The 12,160-nt window shown below is 41.4% G+C and overlaps 1 protein-coding gene across 1 annotated transcript in view; it reads right to left on the reverse strand.

Annotated features, from left to right (window-relative positions):
• Nucleotides 1–12,160, reverse strand: part of nedd4a (NEDD4 E3 ubiquitin protein ligase a) — a 242,825-nt gene that overhangs the window by 81,537 nt on the left and 149,128 nt on the right. The gene's annotated exons all lie outside the window — the stretch shown is intronic.

Consider the following 12,160-nt stretch of genomic DNA (forward strand, 5'->3'; position numbering starts at 1 on the left):
CTTCTGGACACACTCACAAAACTCCCTTCCCCCTTAAACAGGGTTACCTCAGTCCCCAGATGCTGCTGTGCACAGTGGTGATTTAAAGAGTTGCATTGCTATAGGTGGAGTTCACAAAGTGATTAACTTTCTTCTTGATAGTGAATTATCTTGTCATTTACCCACCAACACCAAGGATGCAATCTTGCCCCCATCCTGTGCAGCAGATGGTGAACTGCTGGAAAAGCAGAACATTGGACTACCAATGCTTGGCAGAACACATCAGAGGAACACATTATATGGTCCATTTGTATCGTTACTAATGTTAACGAATATTGAACTTTAAAGAAAGTGAAGAGCTTTGAAAATAACTAGTTGTTTGCTGTCCTCTCTCCGTAGTGACCCTAGCCAAAAAATAATTGCTTTCTTTTCTGCATTCATTTGTTAACCAGAAGATCCTGTGATGCCTCCCAATGGATTCTCAGTCATTGCATAGCCATGTTCCAGTATGTATAGAATAGGAGGCTAAAGAGTTTCTCAAAGAAATCTGGAGCAGCAACAAACTGCTGCATTCTTGCAATCCTGGTCACAATCCCAACGACATATCACACCTAGTCAGAATATTGACTGGCTTCGGGGTCTTCAGTGAAACTTTTAGGGAGTCCTCATACTTTCTACAGATTAAAAGTGATTCTAACACTGAGCCACCCCTGAAAGTATACTGTTTGCTCCTCTATTCCAGTAGTTTGCTATATACACACACATTAGATCGGTATGCAAAAACACAAGAGGCAATGTTTACTTGCAATCCTGTCACTAACCAACAGATGATGCTAGTGCACTTCAAAAATTAATATTGAAAAATAATGACAAAAATAAATAATTGTGCCAGTAAAATACTGGATAAACAACAATTCCAATATTTTATAGAACTCACCTGAGCAAGAAGAAAATAACTGAGATTGTGGGAATGATTCCTGGATTGTGACAGGCAATTGCCATGCCATGCCAAAGTATCAGTGTGATAAGCCTTGGCTTAGAACATATTCACAATTCATTCTAACATAAAAGTCACATCTTAGCCAACATTTCCTCGCCTTATGCATTCCTGTATTTTTGGAAAGCGAACAAAAGAAATGCCTGTCATCAACTCAGGAAAATTTCTGAGCTGTTTGAGTGTAAGCCAATGCCTTCACTCTGCAGGCACAGAGCTACATAGAACACACAGCAGAGAAACAACCTGTGCCCACTCAGTCCTGCTCGAGCCGGGCCCCAGGCTCTTGTGTATGATGCTGTGTTCTCACCCAAACCTTAACAATTCCTCCACCGCCCCCCCACCCAACAAATGCTGCTTGACCCCCGAATTCCTACAGCGAATTGTTTCTCACTCCAATATCCAACATCTGCAGACCCTGGTCTGATTATCAATACAGTCCTCATTCACGTTTTGCTCCTTCAGATGCTCATCTGCCTTCTTCTTACATACATCAATGCTTTTGTCGTAATTGTAAATAGTGATCTCATGCTTCATATTCTCATTACCCTCAGTTTGTTCATATTAACCTCAGAATAAAGAAGCTTCTTTGGAATTCATGGGGTTCATTTATTAGTGAATTTCTTATTTTGATTGCCTCTAGTTTTGCTCTTCATTAAAAATGAAAACTCCTCCTAGAACCATCGATAAATATTGAAACCTTGAATTCTTCATCTCAGTCTTCTCTTTACAGAGATAAAAGACCCAGCTGTTTATAACAGAAGTAATTCTTGTAAAGATTCTTCTACCCTGTTCAGAAACTCAAATTATTTTTATCTCTAATGTGACAACTAGAACTGCACCTGCTTCTATTTAACACCTATTGTCATCTGACTCACTCTCCAAAACTCCATTTGCTTTCTCAGATGGATGCAGAAGATCCAATGGAATTTTTTCAAAGAAAACCTGAAGATTTATCCTCCGTGCCTTGTCTAAGCTCATCAGCCCAACATTCAACCAGAGTTTACCATACATAATCCTGTATTTTACAATTCTACTCATTATGGTCTTATTTTAATCATTTGCTTTTCTTCGGTGAAATTTCAGATTGCTTTGCTTGATCTCAATTTAGTTTCCCATTTTCCAAGTTGCTTTATTATCATCAACAATCATGCTGTGCCAGGATTTTTAGTCACACTTAAGAAACTGTGCATTGGACGGTACAGAGAAGCATTGGGTTTAAATAAAACCATATTGTGATGTACCTTACACAATAATCTTTTCATCTATTATTACATTTCTGGCACATCACAGTGATGGCAAATGGCAGCAAGTTATTTAAAAAAATAAGCAAACAATTTGCTCCTTGGTTGCCAACAGATATACTTATCAGAATAAAACGGCCCTTTCTTGGTGCATTTTATTTATTTCAAATTCTGTGTGGAATTCCCACTAGTATAGGATTTGGCAAGTACCCTACACAAACTTAGTGTTGAATTAACTTGGTCACTATCCCCAATTTACAAAATATTTTCAAAAGATCTTTTGTAACTTGTCACTTGCCAGTTTCAACTTGACAAAACTGAGAAAGAGCACCAGTAATTCCATCCCACCCCTCAACAGCCCCACCCCCCCACCTCCGGCTCACAGTGTTTGCTCCAAGTATCCACACATTATACAAAAGTTTCTTAACCAATTGTTGTTTAATTTTGCCACTTTCTCCTCATCAGTTTAAGTGGGACTGTCCTCCTTTTCTAATCTCTTCTGTTCTGTCTGATACAAGCTGGTCTTCTTTCCCTCATTCACTCTCAAGTACCAGCAGGCTGGAGTTTTACCCCTCAACCCTACATGTGTGCATTCCTTCCTTCATCATAAAAGATGAATAACCTTTTCAGCTTTCTCTTTAACCACTTTACTTTCACTCGCCAACCCACCAAGCCCTTCTGACAGACTCACCATCTTAATTCAGCTGCCAAGTTACTATTTGTTCAAGTGGATTTGCAGGGCAGCACAGTAGAGTAACACTATTACAACACCGGAGACCTGGATTCAATACCCGTAACTATCTGTAAGGAGTTTGTACGTTCTCCCTGTGACCACATGGGTTTTCTCCAGTACTCCTGTTTCCCAAAGAGCATGAGCTTATTGGTCTGGAAGGGCCTGTTTCTCTAAATCTAAAGTTCATGCGGAGAAAAGAACACAGGAGAAACAATCCTGACATCCTGACTATTAATTATACTACCTTGTTATTATCAGATTGTGGGATGTTGTCGTGGACAGACTGATTACTGCATTTCCTGCTTTACAACTGTGTAAAAAATATCATTAACTGTAAAATATCTTGGGAACATCCTGAGAATTAAGTTGAATATCTCTGAATTGAAGAACTACTGTAAATGAAAATCTTCCTTCTGAATACTTCCTTCATTCTCTTGTCACACTGCGCTGTATATCTGAATTCTACTGTGAAGCAATCCATATGCATGCTGTGTGGAGTTATTCTTACATGAATTGCTTTGCACACAGCAGGAAGCAGAATTATTTTCATTTGCAACAGGGAGGGGTTGCGTTGAGAAGTGAGATTTGGCTCCTGCTAGGCATAAATCTGTTAAAGCTCAAGTGGAATAAAACCATCTCAAAGATTAGTTTGAAAGTCTGATAACTGGCATAGTACAAACAGACAGACTTGAATTAACACAGAATGTTATCGTACCCCAGAATGATGTGAGTGCACAGATGAGGTATTGGGAAGAGAACAATCAATTCAATGGAATTAACTACATTTAACATCTTTAACATCTGCCAGACAATGCTGAGGATGTTCTACGAGTCTGTGGTTGCCAGTGCTATCATGTTTGCTGTTGTGTGCAGCAGGCTGAGGGTGGCAGACACCAACAGAATCAACACATTCATAAGGCCAGTGATGTTGTGGGGATGGAACTGGACTCTTTCACGGTGTGTCTGAAAAGAGGATGCTGTCTAAGTTGCATGCCATTTTGGTCAATGTCTCCCATCCACTACATAATGTACTGGGTGGGCACAGGAGTACATTCAGCCAGAGACTCATTCCACCGGGATGCAACACAGAGCGTCATAGGAAGTCATTCCTGCCCGTGGCCATCAAACTTTACAACTCCTCCCTTGGAGGGTCAGACACCCTGAGCCAATAGGCTGGTCCTGGACTTATTTCATAATTTACTGGCATAATTTACATATTACTATTTAACTATTTATGGTTCTATTACTATTTATTATCTATGGTGCAACTGTAACGAAAACCAATTTTCCCTGGGATCAATAAAGTATGACTATGACTATTTGATCATCCTGTTTATCATAGTACAGGCAAACTTGAGAACACCCAGACTACAAAGAACAGGTTAGTTAATATGATCAAAATTCATAGCAGATTTAATTATGTGAACTGATTTTGGGTTGCCTTAGTAGTTGTAATATTGGATTCAGCATAAATCAGGAAATTAGAAGACCTGATGGATAAAAGCAATAAACAGGGCAATTTAACCTACACATGGATGTGACATAGGAATTAAGAGTAATAACGTGGGAGGACAAACTCAGAATATGGACACAAAATGGCTTTCTGGATTGATATATTGAAGAACCAAATAGGGAAAAAGTCATTTTAAATCTCAATTTGTGCCATGGGAAAGGGGCCTTTAGGGATATGATAGAATTTTATACTGAGTTTGAAAATGATTAGTTCAATTAGAAACTAGGATATTAAATCAAAACTGAACAGAAAGAGTTGGTTGCAGTCAATTGGGAAAACAGTTTGAAAGGTATAACACGAGGAAATCTGCAGATGTTGGAAATTCATGCAACACACATCAAAGTTGCTGGTGAATGCAGCAGGCCAGGCAGCATCTCTAGGAAGAGGTACAGTCGACGTTTCCGGCCGAGACCCTTCGTCAGGACTAACTGAAAGAAGAGATAGTAAGAGAGCTAGTTCTTACTAGCTCTTCTTTCAGTTAGTCCTGACGAAGGGTCGCGGCCCGAAACATCAACTGTACCTCTTCCAAGAGATGCTGCCTGGCCTGCTGCGTTGAAAGGTATAATGCAGGAAAAAGAATCTCAGGGTTTATTGTGGTGACACACATGTATTCTCATTATAAATTTTACTTTGACTTTGGCAGATAAACAATGACTATCATTTAAAGAAATATGGCCCAATTTACAGAAAAGTGCATCCCTTTAAGACACACAAGCCCAACAAGAGAAGTGCACCATTCTTGGGTCAATGGATGATGCATGTAAAGCTGTCAGAAATAATTGTAGGTCTAAACATCGAGATCTTTTAGAACTTAATAGAGGAAGACCAGGAAATTGTTAAAGAAAGGCAAAATAAAGTGAGTGTAAATGGCAAGAATCATGAAGAAGGATTGTAGGAGCTTTTCTTTGGATGTAAAAAATAAATAACTAACAACAGCAAATGTGAATACCTTGCATTAGGAGTTGGAGGAATTAAAATAGGGAATGAAAAAATGGCAGAAGAATTGAATAACTTAATGATGTACTTTGAGTTTGTGTTTGTAGAGAAGCTGAAGGCACCAAAAGCCAGTAAGTGCCAATGGTACGATAAGCTACATCCCTGAGTTTCTAAAGTGGTGGCAATAAGAGAGAGCAAACACACAGGTGATGGCCTTCTAAAGTTCATTACATTCTGGAATGATTCTTAAGGATTGGAAAATAAAAGTTGTGTCCTCACTCTTTGAGAAAGGATGGAGAGAAGAAACAGCAATTGTTAGCCTGACATCAGCAGTTGATGAAAAACCTACAATCTACAAACCTACAAAGGACATTTTACCAGTTCTCTAAAAAATTAATATGATTGAATCAATTCAATATAAATTCATGGAAGGGAGATTATGTTTATCTATTCTACTGAAACTCATTGAGGATGAAACTAGTAAATAGATCAAGAAGGAACCTTGAATTTGTCAGGAGACTTTCAAGGCAATTAATTGATCAATAGTTTAGTAAAGAATGTTTATAACTGGGTCTTCCTTGGGCTGGGAGGCTGTACTTGGTGAGGTATCAGAGAGACGTGTCCCAACTACTCATGTCCATATCAACAATTTGGTTGGCGGTACCAACTGGTATATTTCCAAGTTTGTTAATGACACTAAAACAGGTGGATCAGCTGGAACGGGTAGAAATGCTGAGTGAGGGTAAAGCCTGGTTTACACTTGTGCGTCAACGCGTCGCCACAAACCCTACGCCAGATCCTGTGTTGCTGCGACGTGCACTTCTCCCAAAATGTAACCGCACGTCATGGCAATGCAGAACGCAACAGCTGTGATTGGTCTGCTTGGTAGCATCGCATTTCATCCTCCGCTGCAATAGCTTACCATTGGGCGACTGAAGGGCAGGGAAGGAACTCTGGCTGCAATGCTTTCCATAAAGCTTTACAGACCTCCGAAATTATGGAGGACACATTTTGCTTTGACGAAAAAAGACGCTCGCGTCTTGTTTACCCGGAGAAAGACTACCATGACCATGAAGCCTTGCGCGGGCAGGTGAGTGCGCATGCGTGACGTGCGCAAATTGCAGAGCGGTGCAGACACATACAACGCACAAGTATAAATGCTCATATGCTCATAACGTACGCAAGTCGCTTGCATAGGGTACGGTGTCCAGTTAACGCAGATTGCACTGCTCCTGAGAAACGCTGTTTCATTCTGCCCTGCAGAGCTGATGTACGGTTAGAATGACAATAAAGTTTTTTGAATCTTGAAGTATAAATCAGGCTTAAGCATGAAGCCTATACAACTTAATGTGAAAAACATTTGAAGCTATCTTCTTAGCAATTGGATAACGTTATTGAATAAAGAGTCCTTGGTATCCTAATGCACATCACTGAATGACAACTGCAGCAAGCAATTAGAAAGACAAATGACCTGTTGGACCTATTATGAGAGGACTTGAGTGCAGCAGAAAGGATGTTTTATGCCAATTATATTTGGCCAGTTGAGGTCACCACTGGAGTACTGTGTTAAGTTTTGGTTCTCATTCTTAAAAAAAGTCCATTCTTACAGGAGACAAAGTGTAGTAAAGGTTGACTAGACTGTTACCAAGGATAATATATTTGCTGTTTGTTGAAAGATTGAATAGGCGAAGAATCTAAACTTGAGATCAGAAGAACGAGAGAAGATCCCTTTGAATATTAAAATTCTTACATGTAACGAACCAGGAAAAAGCTGCAGGTGCTGGAGATTGAAATAAAAACAGAAAATTCTGGAAACACCAGTTGGTCAGATAGAACCCATGAAAAGAGAGACAGCTACAGTTTTAGATTGAAGACTGTTCATCAGAACTGAGGATTGTTTCTGCAGATGCTATCCCACTTGCCGATGGTTTGTAAATTCTTACAGGGTTTGAAAGACTGAAATCAGGAAGTATGTAACCTTGGCTGAGGGTGTCTACAGAAAGGGAGACACAATGTCAGAATAAGGGGTGGGTTTCTGAGGCCAGAGATGAGGATGGTTCTTCTAGCAGTGGAGGCAAACCTTTGACATTCCCTACCCCATAGGCTCAGTCATCAAGTTCATTCAAAACAGGTAGTGCCAGACTTCTAAATCTATGGGGATATCGGGATAATCTGAGGGATGTCAAGGCATTATAAATTATTACAAATTACTATGATTGCACATTGCACATTTAGACAGAGAAGTAATGTAAAGACTTTTACTCATGTATGTAAAGGATGTAAGAAATAAAGTCAATTCAATTCATTGAAGTCAATCAGTCACAATCTTGAAGAATTGCAAAGCATGTCCAAAGAACAATGATCTACAACTACTCTTCATCGTCTTAGCCTTTACATTGACAGAAGATGTCATTTTGTGTCAGCACACCACAAGAAGCAAAGTTCAAAATCTAAACTAAAATTTATTATCAGAGTACATACATGTCACCACATACAACCCTAAGATTCCTTTTCTGCAGGCATACTTAGGAAATCTATAGAACAGTAACTGTAAACATCAGGAACAGTTAACAGTAAATGAACTATGCAAAAGCAGATATAAATAAAAAGCAATAAATAACAAGCATGGAATAACAATATCACAGAGTCCTGAAATGAGTGTAGCTATCCCCTTTCGTTCAAGAGCCTGATGGTTGAGGTGTAGTAACTGTTCTTGAACCTGCAGGTGCAAGTCCTGAGGCAACTGTATCTTCTACCTGATGGCAGCAGCGAGAAAAGAGCATGGCCTGGGTGGTGAGGATCTTCGCTAATGGACACTGCTTTTCACTGGCAATGTTTCATTTAGATATGCTCAATGGTTGGGAGGGATTTACCCGTGGCCAAATCCATTACCTTTTGTAGGATTTTCCACTCAAAGGCATTGGTGTTCCCATACCAGGCCATAATGCAGCCAGTCAGCACACTTTCCACCACACATCTATAGAGGTTTTCCAAGGTTTCTGATGACATGCCAAATATCCACAGACTCCTGAGAAAGCAGAGGCGCTGTCGTGCTTTCTTCGCAATAATATTTATATGATAGGTCCAGGACAGGTCCTCTGGGGTAGTGACACTCAGGAATGTAAAGCTACCGATCCTCTCCACCTCTGATCCTCTGATGATTACTGGCTCATGGACCTCTGGTTTCCCTCTCCTAAAGTCTACAATCAGTTCCTTGGTCTTATCGACAGAGTTTGTTGTAATTACGTCAAGTTTTCAATTTCCCTCCTGTATGCTGATTCATCACCCCCTTTGATACAGGCCACAACAGTGGTATCATCAGCTAACTTGTATATGATGTAGGAGCTGTACTTAGCCACACCCAGCGGTGCTCCTGTGCTGATGGAGATTGTGGAGGTGTTTTTGCCAATCTGAACTGACTGGGTTTACAGGTGAGGAAGTCCAGGATCCAGTTGCAGAAAGGGGTATTGAGGCCCAGGACTTGAAGTTTACTGATTAGCTTTGAGAGGATGATGGTGTTAAATGTTGAGCTGTAATCGATAAAGATCACCCTGATGTATGTATCTTTCCTGTCCAGATGTTCCAGGGATGTGTAAAGAGCCAATGAGATGGCAACCATTGTAGGGATGTTGTTTCAGTAAGCAAATTGGAGTGGATTCAAGTCACCATTCAGACAGAAGCTGATATGTTTCAACACCAGCCTCTCAAAACACTTCATCACTGTGGATGTAAGTGCCACTGGGCGTAGTCATTTAGACAGGTCACCATGCTCTTCTTAGGCACTGGTACGATTGAAGCCTGCTTGAAACAGGTGGGTACCAAACACTGCTGGAGCAAGAGGTTGAAGACATCTGTGAATACACCAGCCAGTTGGTCAGCTCAGGTCTTCAGTTCTCAGTCAGGTCCAGACTGAATGCTTTTCTTGGATTCACTCTCTTGAAGGCAGCCCACACATCATCTTCAGATACTGAGACCAAAGGATCATCGGGAGATATGGGGGTGCGCAATGGTTCACCTCTGTTCTGGAGGTCAAAGTGAGCATAGAAGGCATTGAGCTCATCCAGAAGTGAAGCTCTGCTGTCTACTATGTCGCAAAATTTAACTTTATAGGAGGTAATGGCATTCAAACCCTGCCACAGCTGTCGAGCATCTCTCTTTCTTCTCTGTCTATATTTCTCACTGCCTTGGTGAAACAGTCGGCATAGTCAACACCCACCCCAACTTTCCAACCGGCTCGATAAACTAATTAGAAAAGCTGGCTCTGTTATAGGAGTCAAATTGGACACACTGGAGTCTGTGGTAGAACAAAGAACCCTAAGGAAAATCCTGGCAATTCTGGACAATGCTTCTCACCCTCTGCATGCCACCTTGGCCCAACAGAGGAGCACTTTTAGGAATAGACTAAGACAACTATGCTACTCCAAAGAGCGTTATATAGATCATTCTTACCCTCGGCCATTAGACTCTATAATGAGTTAACCTGGAGCAGGGGAAGTGATGAGTTCTTCCTGTTCCACTGTTGGTGGTAACTTATTTCTTTAATCCTTCTACTTACATAGAATACTACAGCATAGTACAGACCCTTCGGCCCACAATGTTGTGCCGGCCCTCAAACCCTGCCTCCCATATAAGCCCCCCACCTTAAATTCCTCCATATACCTGTCTAGTACTCTCTTAAACTTCACTAATGTATCTGCCTCCACCACTGACTCAGACAGTGCATTCCACGCACCAACCATTCTCTGAGTAAAAAACCTTCCTCTAATATCCCCCTTGAACTTCCCACCCCTTACCTTAAAGCCGTCCCCTCTTGTATTAAGCAGTGGTGCCCTGGGGAAGAGGCGCTGGCTATCCACTCTATCATTCCTCTTATTATCTTGTACACCTCTATCATGTCTCCTCTCATCCTCCTTCTCTCCAAAGAGTAAAGCCCTAGCTCCCTTAATCTCTGATCATAATGCATACTCTCTAAACCAGGCAGCATCCTGGTAAATCTCCTCTGTACCCTTTCCAATGCTTCCACATACCTCCTACAGTGAGGTGACCAGAACTGGACACAGTACTCCAAGTGTGGCCTAACCAGAGTTTTACAGAGCTGCATCATTACCTCGCGACTCTTAAACTCTGTCCCTCGACTTAGGAAAGCTAACACCCCATAAGCTTTCTTAACCACCCTATCCACCTATGAGGCAACTTTCAGGGATCCGTGGACATGTACCCCCAGATCCCTCTGCTCCTTCACACTATCAAGTATCCTGCCATTTACTTTGTACTCTGCCTTGGAGTTTGTCCTTCCAAAGTACTTCTCTTCTAATATTTCCATCTGTACACTTGTAATGCCACGGTGGCACTGTAATTTCCTCTGGGATCAATAAAGTATCTATCTATCTTCTCCCCTCTCCCATCGGGTAGAAATTACAAAAGCCTGAAAAAGCACATGCTACCAGAATCAAGGGCAGCTTCTGTTCTATGTCACCAGTCTCTTGACCAGATCTCGTCTGATACGATGAACTCTTAGCCTCAGAATGTACCTTGTTATGATCTTGCACTTTCTCATTTACCTACACTGCACTTTTTCAGTAGATTTTACACTTCATTCTGCATTGTTATTGTTATTGCCTTAGTCTAGCTTAATGCACCGGGTAATGATTTGATCTGTTTAAACAGTATGCTAGACGAAGTTTTCACTCTCTCAGTACATGTGACAATAATAATAAACAAATAATAAAACAAAACTAAAAGCAGTCTTCTTCTTAGGCTGACCCTTCTTCAACAGCAGCTTTGTGGGTTCTGAAATTAGTAATGTGACCAAGACAGGAACTAAGGACTGTTTCACAGACAGGCATGTGGTGGAGAAACGGTTTGAGGCACTTTGCTACTTCCACTAGGTTTCTTTGAGCTCCCAATCACATAGCGTGAGATTCTCAACACTTTCCTGAGTGCTTCTTCTCCAGTCTGAGCAGCAAAGGGCCGGAGAGGCTGAAGGACCAGTGAAGATGCTGCACCTTTTCTGAAGCAACTCTGAGCACATCACTGTCTCTCTGGCAATCTCCGAACTGAGCATATTTCAGGAATCTAGTGCCGGGCTTGCCTCCCTGATGGATTGGTCAGAACGCTGCTTGTACCTCAGTACTGGGAATACTGTCCTGGGAAGAGGATGTGATGCTGGTTCACTCAACCTTTCAGTAGATTCGGGGGGTTTGGTAGTGACAGCTTGGTGGCACTTCTCCAGAGTGTTGAGACACCTGCTATAGGTATGGTTACGTAGGGTGAGGGTTTTTGCAGCACATCAAGGCAGAGAGCACTGCTGCCTAGCAGACCATGAACTGTGTCATGTCTACAATCTTAAACTTCAAGCACTACTTTCCTCAGTTGCATTAGGCTGTGCTGGCTCTTACTGTATACGGCAAGAAGGGAAAGCAGGTGATATCGATCATGGGATGTGCAAGGCAAGAATACATTACCCGTCCTCAGTTGCCATCTAAAAAAGTGCAGTGAGCCGCTAGTTAGAACTTGTACAGCTTGTGTTGATATCAATCCCTGTGCTTGTTGGTAAGTAACTGCAGAGTATTGACCCAACAAAGCTGAAGGAGCAGTAAGCTTTTTCATAGAGGATAGCATACAAAGTGCAGGTGCTGGTATACCACACACCAAATGTCCTCATCCTCCTGTTATGTATGCACGGAGCAAGAACTACAGGAATAGTGTAACTAAACATTTTTTGGCTGGGTCATGTTTGCAATAGCACATTCTGGGCAACT

This window comes from Mobula hypostoma, chromosome 13 (genome assembly GCF_963921235.1).
Source record: "Mobula hypostoma chromosome 13, sMobHyp1.1, whole genome shotgun sequence".
Classification (NCBI taxonomy): Eukaryota; Metazoa; Chordata; class Chondrichthyes; order Myliobatiformes; family Myliobatidae; genus Mobula; species Mobula hypostoma.